At 48.0% G+C, this 19,834-nt stretch overlaps 1 long non-coding RNA gene across 1 annotated transcript in view; it reads left to right on the forward strand.

Moving 5' to 3' along the window:
- Positions 1–5,475: 5,475 nt before the first annotated feature.
- The window catches only part of LOC140220000 (uncharacterized), a 33,643-nt gene continuing 19,284 nt past the window's right edge, over positions 5,476–19,834 (forward strand). Inside the window, exon 1 of the long non-coding RNA XR_011896243.1 lies at positions 5,476–5,729. This is a non-coding gene — a long non-coding RNA (uncharacterized lncRNA). The remainder of the gene's footprint in view (positions 5,730–19,834) is intronic.

The raw sequence follows: 19,834 nt of genomic DNA on the forward strand, positions 1-19,834 counted from the left end.
ATTCCGGACTCCAGCATCCCACATAGCCCACTTTGCAGTTGTGGGATTTTAAGCCAACCGTGGCTAGACCCAACGAATAATTAAAGCCAAGTCTTCTTTTTTTTTCTTTTTGCAGACCGAAGCTTTCATGCCCGTGGCTCACAGTTAAAGAACATAAATTAGGTAGCCGACAGTGGGGTGTAGCCTCTCAGCATAGCATCATACTATGCTCTAATTGTGAGGCCATGCATTATCGCACGTGTACTTCTGACTTCTGTCCGACCGACGCCAAAAACATTTGTTAAAGTGGTGTCTCGTGTGTCACATTGCGTAGCATGGTTAGCTGCGGAATGAGCGCATGCGCACGTGCGAGTTTCTTCCTTGTGCTACAGACACGCAACCCAACCTCAGAAACATATATAGCATTTGATTAACAGCGTCACGATAGTCTTGGTTCATATTTATTGCAAAATTTGTATTGGATCCCCATCCTTCTTATTCAATACCTTTGTTTTCTGCATTGTCTTCTAAAAACAGCTATGTCAAGACATGTAAAACGCAGAAAAATAAGTACATTGATAAATTTCTCCGCTTCCAGACTTAAAGGCACAAAATCAACTAGTGTGTTCATAGCAGGCAGGTCTAAGAAGCAAAAAATCAGGACCACCATTTCGTGCCAATACTACCCAGGAAGTAAAAAGTGAATGAAGGGGGCATGCATTGGCAGCTGCATAATCCCCCACAAAATCCACTAAAAGTTTGAACTTCGAGATGCCTAACTAGAACAGTGCATGATGCGTTTTGAACTTCGTTTCTCGAATAATTGAACGTGCAAAATGAATTTGTCGTCTATTGTGCTACCCAATGGCTAATTGAACTTCTAGGTTTCTCCAAAAAGGACTCGCGTTTTGCCGTATGCTGAAAGCACGCAATTTTCTTTTTTTTTTCTTTGAACAACAATGGTCCGGTACCGATAACATTCAACCGGTTTAAAGCGATGTAACTTTCTCTGTGTAGCTGAACCTGAACCGAAAAGAAAAGCTGGAAAACGAATCCAAAATGACAAATTTTATTTTTTACACCCTTCTCCAGGTGGTTAGAATAATTCTAGTGCCTTCCCATACGGTATCCATAATACTTCCTATAGTTTCGAAACGTTTCTTTTTATGGTATTGCTTTGTCCGCCATAAATATCGAGTAAAGCTTGGAAAACATTAGTAGAAAAATATAGCCCGAGAAACTTAACTTACTATGGCCCAGCTCTTAGGTGCCCGTTCCGCCGGCGAGCGTCGAGCGAAGAGAACGTGAGCTCTCTTCGCTCTCTAAAATCCCAAGAATAAAAGCTAAGCTAAGCTCTCTAAAGCCCAAAAAGAAAATCTACCAGATGGCGGCAGAGTAGCCGGCGTTGTCTGCATCGAAACAAAGCGCTGCATGAGCAGATATTTGCGACGACTGCTGGGAATCGCGTCCAGACACCCACGCGCTTCCTATTGCGATGTCCCGGTTAGCGAGGCAGTCGCGCCACACTCTGTTAGCAACGTGCCACACGAGACAAATTTTCCGCGCAAGCCAATGTATCGCGAACTGAAAACGCGTATACAGCGAGCTCGAATTTCGCATTAGGGAGTATCCTAATAATTTTTCGTCAGTTTATTTAGGGGAACGTTGTAAAATTCTGTTCACTGTTTACTAACAACAGATATGTGTTGAAGAAATAAATTTGAAAATTCAATCACGTTTGCTCGAGATACGGCAGCCAGTAAGGAGAGCTAGCTGAATAAATTAATTAGCGCAATAAAAGACACAAACACAAGAAAGGCAGACCAAGATGAAACAATTCTCTTTCCCTCCCTTCCATGTGTCAGTCTCTTATTGCGCCAATTTGCTGGTTCAGCTATGAAAAAAAAAACTAGCCCAACAGCTGCTGCTGCCAGAACTAGTATGGAAAATGGAAGTTGCACGCTCTCGAGCTAAACAGTAATTCTGCTGCTTGTAGTGACTTGAGGTGGCGTTTGGGCCAGTAACACCGGATGAGTATGTATCGAATGAGTATGTCCTGGCTCCTGATAAGCAAACCCACTCCAGCATGTTGAAGTTCAGATGAGGACGCATCAGCTCATCCTCACTGCACCAAAGGTCTCTGCTTTTATTACTGTCGTCTTCCCTATGAGACTAGATTAGAGAATCTGATGATTGTATCGCGGTTAATCACATTAGTCGAATCGGCATCAAAATACAACCCATGACATCGCATCGTTCCGCCCAACTCCGCCTCCTATGTTACACGTTCGCACCCGCATATGGCGCTAGCAAGTAGCAATCTGGAAATCCGAGGTCGTAGCCATTCCCACGGGAAGCTTCGACGTTGGCTAGTTCAGGTCAGGTTCAGCTAGAGGGGTTTTTTGTCCACCAGTCAACAGCCGGAGCCAAGGCTGCGTGGAGTTTTGTATAGGCTTCGATCAATGGGAGGGGGGAGGAGGTTGCCTCGTGATAAACGTCTACATAATTCTCATCGCCGCATTGAGAGGTAACAGACTGTTGTAAGAAGTCGAAAGCATATAAAACTCAAGATTTGTCGGAAAGAAGCTACACGTAATCGCACGACATTTACAGGGGCAATAAAGATGGTTGCTATGTTAAACTAGATTTAATAATTACAACACACAAGAAAGTAGCAGTTTTGCCCGAAAGGCGAAGCATCCGTTGCGATACCAACTTCATGGATGGCTATACGAATTAAGGAGTGTATCTTTATCCGCCGTATAAACATGTAAACATTCGCTTACTCACCAAATTAATATGCACGGTGTCATACTCGCACAGGTAAACATGAACACATCTTGCTCGATGGCAGTGGAAACTCGCTGTGAAAATGCCGGAGTGAGGAATCGCGGCAGCAGCCGCGAGCCAATTCATCTCTGTGCATCCCTCGCTTCGATGCGAACGAAACGTCAAAAGCACACCGCATACGAAGCTACCGGCACTCCGCGCACTCAGCAAACATCGCAGATCGCTTCGAAGATTAGACCCGGGCGGGCGCGCACTTTGGCCACGCCGCAGATACCTTTCAAGATATGGCACCCACACGGCCGAGCCGCAAACAGCAGCCTCTGGAGAAGAACGAAAGCCCTCCCTCGTCTCTCCCCCATGTGTCGCGCGTGAGAGAAGAGGGCACGCGTCAGCCTCGCCGTTCTCCCTCGCGCACGCGAGGTTGAGCCACGCTCACCGGCTCACCCTTGCACGCTTTCACTCCAGCACACTATGTACGGCGCGCGGCGACGACTTTATCGCTCTTGGATGTTATGCGTAACCTCACGGCGACGACAACGGCAGGAATGTGCCTGGAGTGTCCATATGATTGCTATCGCAATAAAGTGCATATTCTAAGCCCCGTGGGAATACATATTATGGGGAAAAAAGGCATTCGAAAGGTAGCTGACTGTGCAGCTTTGTTTGGGGTTCATCAAAGCGGTACCCGGTCGACCAACACGTTTGTGCAAAAGCAATGTCTTAAGGTACGTCGTACGTCTCCCTTCAACTTTTTTGCAGGTATGGTAGATGGATTAGGCACTGGTTTTACTGAACTACTTCTGACGTACGTCGGTGGTTTTTTACATGTTTATCGTAATGATAGGTCGGGCACCCGCGCGCTGAGCAGGCAAATACATGTTTCCCTCATGTCAGTGCTCATAACTGCTCAAAACTGCTGCAACAATGCTGCGTCTGGTTCCATAACGTCGCTGCGCGCTTTCACGGCAAGAAAAACACATTCTGGTTGGCGCCCCCTCGACGCCATAGCATGACAGCGTGTGCGTCTCGCAAATGGACAAATGATGCAATTACTCTCCGATATTCTGATCCCCGTAAGTGGTCGGTGCAAATGCATTGTGTAGCAGCATTTCGCAATACGAGGATGTCAAAGTTGAAACCGGGATTCACTTATAACATAAAGGATAAGTAACCGAAGCATAGAAGCGCGAGTCTTCTAGCATTTAGCTCCGCTGGCCGCTGATCAAGTCAACCTCGGTTTTCGTTCGCGAATAGGCGCGAATGACCCTTTTTGCGCCGTTTGCTTGGTCGCTCAAAGCATTTTTTTAAATTTTTCTTCGGAATAAATATTCAGACGTGCGACAATAGAGAGATCTCATAAAAACTGAAGTATTCGTAGGGTGAGTTATGGCGTCGTGTGAGTCCTTTATAGTTTTGCATATGTTTAAAAGCACTTGCGGCCACGTCCGCACGCACACACGCCTACTTTGATGCTGTTTCGTACACATAAAGTTGTACATGCTGTATAGACGGGGTTCTGCGCAAACTTAATTTAGAGTTTATGCGCAATAGCCCTTCGGATGGTAATGCGAATGCGGCTGAAGGCTCGTGTTTCTAATGAAACATGTAGTCGCTGCTTCTGTTCAATATGTGATAGATAAAAGTTGAGTAGAACGCACGTAAAGCACAGAACTGCTTTTTAGAAACGACGAAATCAGAAAATGCCATGCGGCAGTCCTAAATTGTAGGCAGTCAGTGGTTGATATTACAAATACCGAAATGATCGCAAGCAGGCGGTTTTGTTACCCTATAGGTAAGCTCTGCGATTACTCCGCTAGATACCTGGAATGGGTACCAATTTATAAATGTTGATAATGGCGATCATGCCATCATGCGCCAGTGCTTAAAAATGAAGTCGTATTACAATAAAACAGCCCAATGGCATCGCCTAACTGACTTGCTAATGACACAGGCTCAGGAAATGCACAAAAGCGGATGACATGGCGACCTTTTTATGACTATAATAATTAGCACAAATGAAGATCAAGAAGCAAGCTGCACGTTCACCTGTTCTCTTTAAAGGCACGAAAGACTTCGTCTTCTAAGTGTTGTGCCAGCGCACGATGCACGATCGGTGAGAGTCACGAGGCATCATTTGAACAGCAGGAGGCAAAGAACGGCACCATACTTTGTCACTGAAGGCTTCTTTAGTTGTCCCTTCGATTGCATCGGGTGCCACACTATGTGGATGCACACAAAACTAAAGGGACTGCCGCGCACGCCGAGTAGAGCGAGCGAGTACTAGTTGAGCGAGTCTACCCATGCCGGCCACAACTCGACGGCAGGAATAGCAAGCCACGAAAGCCAGCAGAAGACCCAGCTCTGACAGAACGGTTCGGCGTGGTTCGCTGAATGAGGGAACCGGCTTCCTCAATCCAAAATAACCACAGCTCACTCGCGTTATAAAATGAGCGGCTCAAAAGGTCTGCCTCGACTCTGGGCGACCAATCTCTATCTGTGGCAGTTGCTACAGGTTATCCATTGTGCACCCTCTGTGTTCCTTTGTGTTCACTTGCGGTTATTTTGTACGCCCAGTTTGCGACCCGCAACGCTTGCATGCGCGCCTTACGTCCCCTAATATAAAACTGTCTATTAGGTCAGCCTTCCTACCTACTGTTCATTGGATTTTTTAACTCCCAGTTCCCGGTGTTTTCATTGCAGCCTGACTCGCCACACACTCCTCTCGGGAACACGCTGGCCACGCCCGAGACTCCGCCCATGAGCAACTCCACGGCGCTTCGCGAAGCCCAGCGCATCGTGCAGCGTCTGGAGCAGCTGGCCACAACACCTCTAGTCGACACGCGCCAGATCACACTGGTAGACTTCACCCTCGATAGCCCTGAGCTCAAGGCGAGCAGCACGCCTTGCTGCAAGCTATTTGAGACTCCAGAAAGCGAGGCCCTCAAGAAAAATTACAGTTCGTGAGTGCCTCCTATTCTTGTCGTTTCACTCTTGTCCTCGAAAGCCTATATTGGGACACCGAACAGATTACAATGACGTAGTATGCTTTCAGAATTCTGTTGGAGTTGATGTCGTGGCAACGTGTTCTTATTTTATTTATTTAAGTACTGCCGGCCTGTAGGTTTTAGGTAGGAGTGGGTATTGACTGCAATTCAAAGTAGGAGTATCAGAACATGCGCAGAATTACGTAACAGAACATGCGTGAAAATGCAATACAAACATAAAAATACACTATGTCAAATTTCCATTTTATCAATTTTGTGCCGAAGTGGCAATGCTTTGACACTGTGACGCGTCACGTTGTAGTGACGTTCAAGGTTGCAATCGCAAAACTGAATTACGAAAGCAGGTTTTTTATTGGGCATCGACAGCACCTCTGCCCTCAAATGCAAGTGACGCTAGGAGCACAATAGCGGCGAACACAGTCGGCGATCGTCGAAGCCCGATCAGTGGGTCCAGCTTTTATACATGGGTCGTCAGAAGTTACCGAGTAATTGCTGACCGTGTGTCCGCCAGAACATACTACACAATTAGTGTTGTTCATGCGGTCGGATTACGCAAGGTTCGGTGACAACCGACAATGGATAGAACCATTGATAACATTCTAGAAACTTCTCATACATAGTGGCGCATCCTGCGCTGAGAGATACCATTTAACGTTTGTTAGCTGGCTAAAAGCGGTCACTCGAGATGCACAAGTACATGTTCCAATGCCGCCGTCGTAAAAAGCATGGTCTCAATTCTACAAACATAACATTAGAGGGAAAAACAAAATCACGCTTACTAAGATAGAAGTAACAATGTAACACAATCCTAAAGTTTGTCGGCGCTGGTAAAACAGGTTAAGGTGCTCAACATGGTCTATTTCGTGAGCGGCGCCACTGTGATTGCGCAATTAAGTTTGGCGCAACCTCACAATCTAGTACGCCAATGTATCTGATCCTCTTGTAGGGTCCGAAATAGCGGCGCAAAAGCTTCTCACTACGTCCTCTTGGGCGTATCGGGGTCAAAACCAAAACAAAGTCGTCAGGTTGGTATTCCACGTAGCATCGTCGAAGACTCTAGTACTGGCTGTCTCTCCTCTGTTGGTTCTTGTTGCGCTGGGGGGGGGGGGGGGGGGGGCGAGCTGTCGGGCTTCTTCGACGCACTGGAGATAGGCCGCGACATCGAGGTTGTATTTCTTGTTTACGTGTGTGGTAGCATGGCATCAAAAGTCGTCGTTGGGTTCTTTCCGTAAACCAGCTTGGGACGGTGGGGCCTGCGTTGCTTCTTGCACTATCGTGTCGCATGCGAAGGTTACGTACGGAAGGACGGCATCCCATTTCTTGTGTTGGACGTCGGTGTGCATTGCTAACACGTTGACGCGAGCCTTGTTCAGGGGTTCCGTTAGGCCATTCTTCTGCGGGCGCTAGGCAGTCGCCTTCCGCTGACTTGTGGTTATACTGCAGGATGGCTTGAGTAAGGTCAGCTGTAAAAGCCGTTCCTCTGTCAGTTGTGAGGGCTTTTGGCACAACATGTAGCAGCAGGATGTTTCGCATGTCCTGCCGCAGCACGTTTTGCCGGGCCGTTGAGCGGAGACGGAGGTAACTGGCGATCACAGGGAGAGGCCTTCGTCCTGCGGTGGACATAAATTATTATTAATATTATTATTATTATTATTATTATTATTATTATTATTATTATTATTATTAATATTATATTATTATTATTATTATTCTTGGAGACGTGATGAACGTCGTTAAGGTAGGGCATGCGCTTGGGCGTAGCGGGTAAGGTAGTCAGCGGCCACGACGACCCATTATTTTTCTGATGTTGACGTCGATGAATTCCTTCCCGATGTGCTGAAACGGTCGGCAAGGAGGCTGGATTGGCTGTAGTAATCTCGCTGGCCTTTGGTGTCCTGCGTCACTGGCAGTCTCGGCATGTCTTGGCGTAACGGGTGACGTCAGCGGTCAGGGGCGGCCCATAGTACTTCTCTTGTATTCTTGCGATTGTACGGGAAAGCCCGAGGTGTCCGGTTGTCTTATTCTCGCGTAGGGTGTGGAGGATTTCTGGCCGGAGTGATGTGGGCGCAACGAGAAAGTAGTTCGTGTGGGCTGCGGAATACTTCTTCGCCAGGACATTGTTTCTCATGGAAAACAAAGACGATCCGCTCCTAAATACCGTTGGGACAAAGTCAGTCTTGTCTTCTAAGCACTCAGCAAGGCTTCTTAGCTCCGGGTCTGCTCGCTGCTGCACGGCAAAGATGTCTGTGATTATTGTTCCTAAATAGGTCTCCTCGTCTTTGTCATCTCGGGGCAGCGGTTCCACAGAGTTGGCAACACAGTATTTTTGTCCGCACTTCTAAATTACAGTGATGTCATATTCCTGCAATCTGAGGCGCCACCGTGCCAGGCGTCCTGAAGGGTCCTTTATATTCGCTAGCCAACGCAACACATGAGGATCGCTTAAGATTTTGAACGGCCTCTCCTATAAATAAGGGCGTAATTTTGATGTAGCCCAAATGAGGGCAATACATTCCTTTTCGGTGGTAGAATAACTGCCATCTGCTTGTGACAGCGACCAGCTAGCGTAAGCTATCACACGTTCAAGTCAGTCTTTCCTATGGACTAGGATGGCGCCAAGGCCTAGGCTACTGGCGTCAGTGTGGATTTCCGTATCGGTGTCTTCGTCGAAGTCCGCAAATACCGGTGGCGACTGCATGAGTCGGTTGTGTTCTTCAAGAAGGAGCTGGTGGATGCCCCCATGCTCATACATCCCTTTCCTAATGGCCCAATTCGGCTCATCACCGATGCATCGATCATGGCACTCCGGGCAGTTCTAGAGCAACACGCATCTGGTCGGAAGCCTCTTGGTTTTTTCTAGCAAAAACTGAAGCTACTTCAAGCTATATACAGCACATTCGTTTGAGAACTCCTTACAGTGTACCTCGCCATCAAGCATTTTCGCAATTTCTGGAGGACCAGAACTTTTACGTCGTGACAGACCATAAGCCCTGGCGTTTGCCTTCCATCGGAATCACAGCAACGGGAGATCCGCCGACTGCCATTTATCTCGCAGTTTACAGTGCATCTCCGTCACGTGCATGGGCCAGATGATGCTGCCACTGATGACCTCTCCTGCGTCAATGCCCTGGCGGCCCAACCGCCCGTAAACATGGATGATCTAGCCGCCGCCCTGCGCAACGACCCTGAGCTACCTAGCCTTTCATCCTCATCCACGTACCTGTCCTTCACTGAGTGCCCGATGCCTTTTGTTTACTTGTCGATAAGGTGCGAGACATCCACTGGTGTTCGACGACCCTTCTTGCCTTTGGCTTTTCGTCACACAATTTTTGATCAACTGCACAACGTGAGCCACCCTTGTATTCGCGCTGCCCAAAAGCGTGTCACTACTAGCTTCCCTTCTCCTAGCATTAATGCAGACATCCGTCGCTGGGCGCGAACCTGCCTCCAATACCAGCGTGTTAAACTTCACCGTCATTACCGTCACGTCTAATTACCTATTTCGGCCTCCAGACGCGTCATTTTCACACATGCACCTTGACATTGTCGGCCCTCTTCCGCCATAACGTGTTGCCTATTACCTCTCAAATGTTTGGATCGCTTCACCCAAAGGCCAGAGGCGTTTCTCAATACAGATATTACAGCAGAGTCAGTTGCTACGTTTTCATAAGCGGCTGGGTGTCGCGTTTCTGATGCCCTACTGTCGTCACCACCGACGGAGGCCGCCAGCTTCAGTAAATACCCTGTATATAGCCTCTTTCTTCTGTGTTTTTCCACATGTAACATTCTGGTGGAGGTCAGTGATCCCCGTCCTCACCACGGAACTCCGGAGTGGTCGGTACATCGAGCTTGTCACCATGCCTCCCGGTGACGAGACCACCTCTGCAACGGCTTCGGCTTGTCCGACTGCTCCAATCATCACGGTTGCCTAACATCGCGACTCTGGTGTGTTCTCTAGCCTGGAGGGAGAGGACATTGACGAATGGATCAAGCTCTATAAACACGCCAGTGCTAATAACAGCTGGGATCCAACGATCATGCTCGTCAGTGTCATCTTTTATCTCGGCGGCACCCCACGCGTGCGGCACCAAACGCATGACGACGAGATAAACAGCTGGGACAGTTTCAAAGAAAAGGTCAGGGAACTGTTTGGCGACCCCATTGGGCGCAAGGCTGCCGCGAGAAAGTCTCTTGCGTCTCGTGTTCAGACATCTACAGAGCGGTACGTTTCATACATCCTCGACATCTTGTCTCTATGCCGAAAAGCTGACGACGTTATGTCAGAAGCTGATAAAGTGTCACATGTCCTAAAAGGCATCGCCGAAGATCCTTGCAATTTGCTTGTTTTCGGCCACGTCTCGACTATCGACGCCATCATCAAAGAATGCCGTCGCCTTGAACAAGCTAAACGCCGCCGTATTGCACACCACATCACACGGCTACCCAACACTGCTGCTACGTCGGCATGTGAGGCTCGACCGCGTCAGACCACCCCCGGTGACGACGTAACCCGTATTGTTCACCGCGAGCTCGAGCCCGCCTGTTTGCCAGCTTTCTCCGCTACGCCTCCCGATCCACCAGCAATCACGATTGCGCTGATTCAGGCCGTCGTCAGACAGGAATTTAAGAACATGGGTCTCAACTCCGTGTGTTCATCGTCTCCACCCACGGTTCCCCAGTTCTCTAGCAGCCCTCCTCGTACCCGGCAGTCCATTTCTGCCACATCTCGCCGCAACCCGTCCGAATGACGTACCCCTGATGACAGGCCGATCTGCTTCCACTGTTGTCGCATCGGCCACGTCGCTCGTCACTGCCGCAACCGATGGCCACCACCTCCTCGGATATACACCGCCGCTCACTCCCGCCCCTTTCTACCTTCTCTTCCCTATGCCAGCCGCCATGAACCCATTGCCGCTGATGCTCCTGCCCCGAACCTTCGCTAGTGCCGCTCTCCCTCACCTCGACGCCATCAGTCTCGTTCGCCCCAACACCGTCGCTTCACTATGCCGCCTATCCCCTCCCGGATCCAGCCGGAAAACAAGGCACGGCAGCTTCTGGAGATGAAGCTGCGTTGTCCACCCTGACCTCAAATCCTCGGCTCACGTTACACACGAACCAAAACCTTCTTGACGTTGACGCTCATGGCTATCCTGTCACGGCAGTCATTGATACCGGTGCACATCTTTCTATTATGAGTGGTGCCTTCCGACGACGACTGAACAAGCTCCTCAACGCGTCGTCCGCGCTGCGGATGGTGGTATTGTGCCTATTATCGGCATGTGTACGCCACGTGTTAGCATCGCCGGCCGCCACACTCCTGTCCTCTTCACCGTGATTGCTCGTTGGCCCCACGACCTCATTCTCGGCCTCGATTTTCTCCGCGCGTTCTGCTCTTATTGACTGCTCTTCCAGTACCATTCGCCTTGAGTTGCCGATGCTCGCAGGACCTTCTGACGCACCCCTGTGCCGCTTACGCCCCACCGGCTTTATTCACCTGCCACCAAAATCAATAGCCTATACTGAACGCTTGTCTTCCCCACCAGTCCCTGATGGCGAGTACCTCGTCACTCCTCTGCCCGACATTCCACTATAGCATGACGTTACCGTGCCTCACAGTATACTTACTATTACTGCGAAGTGCACTTTCATGTCTATCTTTAACTTTGGATTGGCAAAGCAAATTCTACCGCAAGGTATTTGCCTTGCCAACGTTGATTGTCTCGGCGACCATCACGCGGCAACTTTATCGATCGCTGCTTCTTGCGAGCTTAGCAGGCCCACCGTGCCAGCCTTGGCCACCGATCCCAAGATACAAAAAATGGTTGCGACGGACCTGTCTTCTGCGCAGGCTTAAGACCTTTACCAAGTATTATCGTCCTACAGAGCTATTTTCGACTTCGACGATCACCCTTTAGGCCAGACGCTCGCGGTCAAGCATCGGATTCAAGCTGGCGATGCTAGTGCTATTCACCGACGACCGTATCGAGTTTCTGCGTCGGAACGCCGAGTAATTCAAAGTGAAGTCAACAAAATGCTAGAAAAAAACATCATTGAGCCTTCTTGAAGTCCCTGGGCATCACCTCTAGTGTTGGTTAAGAAGAAGGATGGCACGTGGCGCTTCTGTGTAGACTACCACCATCTGAACAACATTACTAAGAAGGACATCTACCCGCTCCCACGTATAGACGACGCCCCTGACTGCCACCACGGTTCCAACTATTTCTCTTCTATTGATCTTTGTTCTGGATACTAGCAGATTGCTGTATACGATATGGACAGACAAAAAACAGCGTTCCTCACACCTGATGGCCTATACCAATTTAAAGTAATGCCATTTGAATTATGCAACGCCCCTGCCACCTTCGAGCGTACGATGGACCCCTTGCTCCGTGGTTTCAAATGGTCCACATGTCTCTGCTACCTCGACGACGTCATCGTCTTCTCGCCCACGTTCGACACTCACCTTGAGCGTCTAACAGTTATACTTGATGTGTTTCGAAAGGCAAAGCTGCAACTTACCTCGTCAAAATGTCGTTTCGGCCGCCGCCAAATTACTGTTCTGGGCCACCTCATTGACGCTTCCAGAGTACAGCCTGATCACGACAAAACTCAGCTGTCCGAGACTTTCCGGTTCCGAAGACAGCCGCAGACGTTCGAAGTTTTGTCGGGCTATGCTCGTACTTTCATCGTTTTGTTCGAGATTTTACTGCAATTGCTAGAACCCTCACTAATCTTTTGAAGAAAGGCGTACAATTCTCGTGGGGTACTGCAGAAGCCGCCGCCTTCTTTTGTCTCGTCACGCTTCTCTCCTCCCTACCCATTCTCACCCACTTCGACCCTGATGCCCCTACAAAATTGCGTACAGATGCCAGCGGTCATGGCGCAGGTGCCGTCTTAGCCCAGCGTCAGCGTGGCCAGGGTCGCGTTATTGCTTATGCGAGCCGCCTCCTCACACCATCAGAGCGCGACTATTCCATTACGGAACGAGAAGGCCTTGTTGTAGTCTGGGTGGTTGCGAAGTTCCGTCCTTACCTTTACGGTCGCCCTTTTTCCGTAGTCACTGACCATCATGCTCTCTGCTGGCTCTCACCGCTAAAAGATCCTACAGGCCGGCTTGGACGATGGGCTTTGAGGCTACAAGAATTTTCATATTCCGTGGTCTACAAGTCTGGCCGCCTGCACCAAGGCGCTGACAGCTTGTCGCGTTAATCTGTTGACGACTCTGACTCCTCCAATATTACCAGTGCTGCTTGTGTATTCTCTGTGTCGCAGCTGCTTCATTTCGCCGACGAGCAACGTCCTGACGCCAACATCAGAGGACTCATCGACCGTTTTGAACACTCTCCGGCCGACGCAACTCTACGCCTCTTCGTCCTCCGCGACGGTACTCTGTACCGTCGTAACCTTCATCCGGACGGCTCTGAGTTCCTACTAGTCATACCTAAACACCTCCGCTCCACCGTTCTAGAAGAGCTTCACGACGCACCAACGGCAGGACACCTCGGCGTATCTCGAACCTATGACCGTGTACGTCGCCGTTTTTTTCTGGCCGGGCCTTGCCCGTTCCGTACGACGTTACGTCGCCGCTTGTGAACTTTGCCAACGACGCAAGAAGCCTTCCCAGCTCCGCGCTGGTTGCCTGCAGCCGCTCGACATCCCTGTCGAGCCCTTCCATCGTGTCGGCTTAGACCTTCTCGGCCCATTTCCGGAATCTACATCAGGAAAAAAGTGGGTTGTGGTCGCGGCGGCCTACGCGACCCGCTACGCCGTAACCCGCGCTCTTCCAACCAGTTGCGCAACTGATCTTGCGGACTTCCTCCTGCATAATATCATTTTAATTCATGGTGCTCCGCGTCAATTGTTAACAGACCCTGGCCGTACGTTCTTAGCCAAAGTCATTGACGACATCATGCGAGCCTGCTCTGTACAGCACAAATTTACCACCTCCTACCACCCTCAAACGAACGGCCTCACTGAGTGTTTGAACCGCACCCTTACAGACATGCTATCCAAATACGTTTCAGACGACCACCCTGACTGGGACCAGGCTCTACCTTACATTACATTTGCGTATACCTCTTCCCGTCTCGAAACTGCTGGCTTTTCGCCTCTTTACCTCTTGTATGGCCGTGAACCGACGCTACCACTGGACACTGTGCTTGCGTCCACCACAGCTTCAACTAGCGCTTATGCCCGTGATGCTATCGCCCATGCTGACCATGCTCGCCAACTTGCGCGCACTCGTTTACATGTTTCTCACGGCAAACAAAAGCAACGCTACGACCTCCGTCACCGTGATGTCCATTTTGTGCCCGGCACTCTCGAGTTGCTTTGGTCACCATCGCGTAAATTTGGCCTTTGCGATAAACTGCTTTCCTGCTACACAGGCCCATATCGCGAGCTTCGCCAAGTAACCGATGTCAACTACGAAATCGCTCTAGCCACGCCCACTACGTCCTCCGCTGTGACAACCAGTGACATTGTCCACGTCGCCCGACTCAAACCCTACCGCTCTCCCCGCGCCTTGGATATTTAACAGCACCGTGACGGCGCTTTTGCCGCCGGGGGTAGTATTACGATATCATTGAGCGATTCTCAAGGGACGAGCCGCCGAGAGAACGACGACGAAGTGGGTCTGTGCCCTTGGCGTGTAAATACCCTGTATATAGCCTCTTTTTTCTGTGTTTTTCCACACGCAACTATATAATGGAGCGAATGCTATTCAACAATGAACCAACTACATTACAAGTACAGAGCTCGTACACACACACACACAAAGGATACAGTAAAGAGCAGTGGAAAACACAAGGCAAAAGAAAGGTAAAACCCACATCCTTCCCTAGTAGGATGGGATAGAGCAAGTAATTAGGAATAAGCTAACAAACGAAGAGATACTTTGTAATAAGAGATTGACACCCAACCGGACATTGAAATAGAAGTCAAAGTATACAAGGCATGATCTAAATCAATATCTTCTATTGGACAGCGCCTGTACCGTAAAAATGGTGCGAGAAAACAAAAAAAAAAGAATGCGTAGCTCAAGTTATTTCACAAAGAGCTCAGTTAAGGACTGCCTGAATTTTTCTGGATTTCTCTCAAGAACAACTTCTTCAGGAAGGCAATCACAGTCTCCAATGGCTGCGGGAAGAAACGATTTGTTGAATGCAAGAGTCGAACCATGAAGGCGTTGGACGCTGTTGGAGTTGAACAGGTGGTGAGAAGTTCGAGCAGGTAGCCGTAACAGTCTACCCTGCAGGTTGGAAAAGTTGTGATAGAGTTTGTGGAACAGGCTGAGACGTGAGATTCTGCTTCTTAATCCTAAAGGGGGGTAGCTCAAGAGTTGATTTATTGTGGGTTACGCTGACGTGTGTATTTTAGTTTGGTGAAATAAATCGGGCAGAACGATTTTGGACCGACTCGAGAGAGGTAATTAAATAATCTTGGTAAGGGCTCCAAATGGGAGAAGCATATTCCAGTTTGCTCCTAACGAAGGTATCGTAGGCTATATTTCCGATTTCCGGGGGGACAGATGTAGTGTTCTTTTTAAGTAAGCTAGCGACCTTGAGGTATCAGTTACAACATTCGAGATATGCTGTGACCATGTCAGTTTACTGTTGATGAGGATGCCTAGGTATCGGTAAGAGCTAGCATGTGATAAAACTGTCGAATTAGGGGAATACTGAAAGATCAGATTAGTTTTTCTTTTTTTGCGTAAACAACCATGCATTTGCACTTTGAGGCGTAGGCTCCATCTACCACCGCGAAGCACCACGTTTGAATTAGGTTTAGGTCGCGTTTTAGTAATGATTGATCACTACTGTTTGACATTCCACGATATACAACGCAATAATCAGCAAAGAGGCGAATAAATGACGTTATTCCAGATGGCAAGTCATTTATGAGGATAAGAAAGAGAGGCGGGTCAAGAACTGATCCCTGAGGGACGCGGGATATTACTTGTCCTGCTGTTGAAAGCTGACTGCCAATAACTGTCAACTGAGATCGTGCTGTTAGAAAGCTTTTGATCCATGATAAGGTAAGCGGGTCAAGATTAAGACAACTGAGTTTGGCCATGAGACGACGATGAGCTACACGTTTAAGACGAATAAATACCTTTGAAAAATCGATGTAAATGACATCGGTCTGAAAAGACGAACCCAAGTTCAAGGTAAGCTCTGTAGTGAATTCGAATAATTGTGTTTCACATGGTAGCCCGGGGCGAAAGCTGTGCTGCTTGCGGAAAAAGAAAGTATTATCGAGATGACTGGCGACGTGGGAATATATGATGTGTTCCATTAGTTTGCATGCAACGCATTCCAGCAATATAGGCCGATAATTTAAGGGGTCACAGCGGTTGCCCTTTTAGAAAACCGTGGTTATTTTCGCAGTCTTCCAGTCGTGCGGAATTTCACCTTCTGAAAGCAACTGCGCAATAACTGTCTGCAAGAGGTGACTCGACACGTCCTAAGTACTGTTAAGGAACCTTTCAGGAATATTCTCACGTGCCGGAGCACTCGAAATTTTTAATTTGTTAATGAGGCACAACATGCCTTCAACTGTGTTGACGACCGGCGGCATTTCACCAAAATTTGGTCTAGGCAGCGCCGGTACGTCATGAACAGGTTCGCAGGTGAAAACAGACGAGAAATGGGAATTCATGACATTAGCCCGCTGATAAAGTGGAACATCAGAGCCGTCTGGATAAACAAGCGCAATGTTATGGGACTGATTCTTTGGTTTTAAGATGCTCCAACATTTATTGGGGTTAACACTAATAATATCTTTTAGATCCACATGATGAAATTTGCGTTTAGAGTGCCTCAGCGGACAGGTATATTCGCGCAGGATATCCGAGTATTTCTTCCAGTTAGATGCTGAGGACGATTTCTGAGCAAAACGATACAATCTTCTTTTCTTGCTCGATAGTCTCTTTAGCGAGTTGGAGTACCAGGGCTTGCCTGCATCGCCTCGAGTGCAAATCAGAAGGACGTGTTTGTCAATTAGATTTTGCATTTGCTGTTTGAACAGCAACCGTTATTGTTAACTGATCGTGAACGAGCAGATTGACGAAAACATGCATACAAAGAGTCCAGGTCGGAGTTAATCGCAAGAACGTTGGCCTTGTTGTAGCTCCTGATATATTTTTTTTATTGGATTTTCTTTTAATGGGAAAAGATAGGTGGAATGTTAAGACTTTGTGATCACTTTGTTCCATGACAAGAGACACTGATGAAACTAAGTCAGGGTTTGAGACCAAAACAAGATGGAGTATGTTAGAGCCCCCAGTGGGCGAGTGGACAATCTGAGCAAGGTTGAAGAATAGGGTTAACTGAAGGAAGTCTCTGGATAATCGTGAGGATGCGGTTGAGTTCTTCCAGTCAATATCAGGATGTAATTGGCGTTGGGGAACCGGGAAGTGAAATTAACTAGAACCGAGTACAAGTCATTAGTGAAGGTGTGGTCACAGTCCGGAGGGCGACAGCATGCTAAGGGCATGTTCGTACATGTTTTTAGGGACAGTTTAACAAAGACAATCTCTAGGCTGCAGTTAATCGCAACGGAATATGAGGCTATATTGGATCGAACAAAGACCAATACACCACCGCCCGTACGTGAAGTCCTATCGTATTAATAAGTAATGAATTAGGTGGCATCCTGCAAGAGTTCGTCGCTTTCAATGTCCGGAGTTAGCCATGATTCGGTAAAGATGGCAAAGTCGGTTTCATTATCCTGAAGAGCTTCCAAGATATCCTTTTTGGTAAGTAACTACGCACGTTCGAAGGCACACCCTGCATAAGGTGATAAGCTGCTGCAAAGAAAGGAGTGGGAGAGTCAAGGGTAAAGGTTTAAAATAGGTAAGTGCAAGCACGTGTTGGTGGCTAGGATTCGAATTCAATAACATGGTCAGTCTCAGCATTGTAAACAAAACGCTTATTGCCTATGATAAATTTATCGAACCTAATCTTAAAGGGCAGGCTTCTCTCCTGCGCGTAAAGATAATGTTTTTTTCCTAACCAGGCATACACGTGCGGAATAATCTTCGCGTGTAGCAAACGATGTGCCTTTTTAACTTTCCCCCACAGGAGAGAATTTGCGAGAGAACCACGCAAGCTTCACGATAATAGGGCGGTTCTTCTTTTCTTGGAATCGAACTAGTATATGGGCCCGTTCAATGCAATTAGTATCGACCGATACGTCCAGTTTGTCACGGCAGAATAAAGTAATCTAGTCCTCTGACTGCTCCCAAGACTCGCCAACCACGTCACAGAAAGCAAAAAAAAGACCAAGTTGTAACGCCCGAGTCCATTCCCCGAGTCGTCGCATTCTTCGGTTAACGCTTGCACTTACGATGAAAGCTTGGAAATAACAGAACCAGCCTCAGTGCCATAGATATGATGGCAAGCTTTATTTGCTTCAATGGTTTGCTTTAACTTGTCGATCTGGGCGGCTAGGCGACCAACTAAGCTATCTGTGTTTGACTGCGCAGCACGTATTAACGCGAGTTCACTCAGGATGAAATTCTGGGTCCTTTCAAGGTGAGAAATAGCGTTATAGATAGTTTCGAGGGTGAGTGCAGGGTTAGCATCACCGTGAGCAGGACCGGTATTTACCTGAATGTCTCCAGATAACATAAGTAAAAAGCGCACAACATGAGCATTAATAGCAAATGAACACAATAGCTCGCCAAATGCAATACGCCAACGGCCAAGCATGTCGAGGGAGCACGACACCGCATACATGAAGCCATCGCTAGAACAACCGCAAGATCAGTGTGCCAGGCAGCTAACCTGCACGAAAAAGGGCATTTGCGCGACCGAGTTCCTTACGGTGAGGTGCCCCAAACTGGCCTCCGGCGAGGGCGGTATTTGTAGATACAGATTTACTCCCGCGCTGCTTGTTCCTTGAGGCCAGGCGAGAGAAGGGTTACGGCTGTCGTTGGCGGTAGCAGGAAAACTGTGCTGTGAAGACTTTCGCTAAAATTGAAGTTCTTGTGGCAGCTCGTAGATGCCGTCCTCGATGAAGACACCAGCAGCTTCAGCAAGGGCTCAGACCACAGTGGCCCAAAGAAGGGCAGCCTGCACGAAAAAGGGCATTTGTGTGACCGAATTGCTTGCGGTGATGTGCATTAACAATAGCAACATCAAGTGCAGGGCAATGAAGCGTAGCAACACAATGATACATAAAGTTGTTTACGCACTTGAAACACAACCAATTGTCAAAAGCATGTCACACACGCAGAGACACACACCAAAAAAAAGAGAAAAAAACATTTTACGAGGCCATTGCTGTACCCAACGAGACAAAGGATAACCGAGCACAAGAAAAGAGATAAGTGTAGGTATAAATCCACTGTACATAATTGCCAGTGATGTTAAAGACTTACATAATCTAAAATATCAGCATTAGATAACTGAAAAAGGTAGATTCTTCTAATCTCTTAACGGTACATCGAAAGAAATTATATTTGAAAAGGTTAGTTCGGGTGTTACAAGGTGTTAAAGAGTCAGCATGACGATGCCGTGTTCGACCTGCTGTTAGTGGTTTTATATAAGGATCCGGGTTTATAGACAAGAGATTATTCTTGAACGAAGACAGAAATTTTAGTCGTATTTTTCTTCGTAATTGTAGTGTCTGAATGTCATGCTGCGTCATTAGACTAGAGGGAGAGGCCCTTGTACGATATTTAGAATAAATAAACCTGACAGCTTTACACTGTATCATTTCAAGAGCATCGATCTTAGTTTTTGTATAGGGATCTCAGACAATGCTGGCGTACTCGAGTTTAGGTCGAATTACGTATAAGCCCTTAACCTAGATCTAGAGGTGTATGTATTAGCTTAAGTCTGAGAAAGCAATGTTTCCTAAACGAAGAGTTACATATTGTTAGGTGTAGCAAGATACAGACGGAAAAGGCTATTTACAAGCTATTTACACTGGACTGGAGCCAGAGTGCCAGGCCGACATTTTCTCGCGCCAAGGGCACAGCCCCACTTCGTCGTCGTTCTCGCGGCGGCTCGTCTCTCGGCTATCTACCGATAATATCGTAATAATGTGTTAGA

Source organism: Dermacentor andersoni, chromosome 8, assembly GCF_023375885.2.
Source record: "Dermacentor andersoni chromosome 8, qqDerAnde1_hic_scaffold, whole genome shotgun sequence".
In the NCBI taxonomy this organism is placed as follows: Eukaryota; Metazoa; Arthropoda; class Arachnida; order Ixodida; family Ixodidae; genus Dermacentor; species Dermacentor andersoni.